This window comes from Dermacentor silvarum, chromosome 2 (assembly GCF_013339745.2).
Source record: "Dermacentor silvarum isolate Dsil-2018 chromosome 2, BIME_Dsil_1.4, whole genome shotgun sequence".
Taxonomy (NCBI): Eukaryota; Metazoa; Arthropoda; class Arachnida; order Ixodida; family Ixodidae; genus Dermacentor; species Dermacentor silvarum.
In genome coordinates this window covers 88,490,847-88,492,025 of record NC_051155.1, presented here as the reverse complement: position 1 = coordinate 88,492,025, position 1,179 = coordinate 88,490,847, and positions in this window count along the sequence as shown.

The following is a 1,179-nucleotide window of genomic DNA, read 5'->3' as shown; positions in this document are numbered from 1 at the left end:
CCTTTCGTGGAACAGGCGTTTGAACCGTTGCTTGTGGTGACTGCAGGGGCTGCTGTAACATGAGTATGTACACGCTTTGTCGGGATGCGTTGCCAGGGAGAAGCTCTACCATGACATGTTCGATTTCGGGCATGTCGAGGTCGTGCACAAGGCAGGTGATCTTATTAGTGACGAGCGTGGCGGTACCGCGTCCTCCCGAAGGGCGGGTAACCACTGGTATCCGGAGAACGTGGTGGTTGGCACTACAGTTTCTTGTAAACGACGACGTGGGGTTTGGCTTCGTGGCTGCGTAGGTATTGCTGTAGGAGGCTTTCTTCCGGCGAAGCTCCTACAGTTCCATTGCCAGATGCGCATCTCGTCATTTGGCTGGCCATCTTGAAGCATTTGGGTGTCGGTGCGGGCGTCCGACGGGTGCAAGAGAGCCACGTGAGGGGGTGGACTCGGCGTAGGCATGCATTGCGAGACCGGCTTAGCTGCGGCGACAGCAGGGGCGACGACGTGATCGAGATAGTGTTCTACTTTGCCCAACCGATCACCGTGGGCCGCGAGGGTGGACTGCACGAGGGCCATGCTCTCGCCGAGGAAGCGGAGGCTTGTCTTAATCGACGACAGCACGCTCTTAATGTCATCTAATTCGGGCTTTAAACTGGATGTTCGCGAACGACCACGCGTTTCTTGGGTGCGCTCTCGCCATCGTCGTTGGCGACGTCTACAGGTTGTAGCGGCGACGGGGTGTCTGCATTGGCGGTGTTGTCAGTGGCGGGTGTAGCGGCACGCACGCTCCTGTCATTTTTCATTTCGGCAATGGTGGCCGTGAGTTTATGAGTCATTTCTTTCATCATTGCATTTTCGCGCTTGAGGAATGCTATCTCGGATGTAGTGTTTGTAACATGCTCTGGGAGTGATCCCGACCCTACCTGTGATGTAGCGTTTCCTCTTCCTCGGACGATGTCCGCCCAAGTGAGGGTGCCTCGCTTATTCTTGCTGGCGTTGCCTGCCGATGATGGCGCTGGAGGGCTCGCCGATCGTTGATGGGGGGCCCCGGTTGTGTCGGGGCGGGGCCCGGAACAGGAGCCCGAGCGGGATCCATGACGGGAGCCGGAAGGAGATCTGGAGTAGCCCCTTGATGCAGATCTAGTGGGGTCCCCGCGTGGCGCACCACGGGAACATGCCCGATGA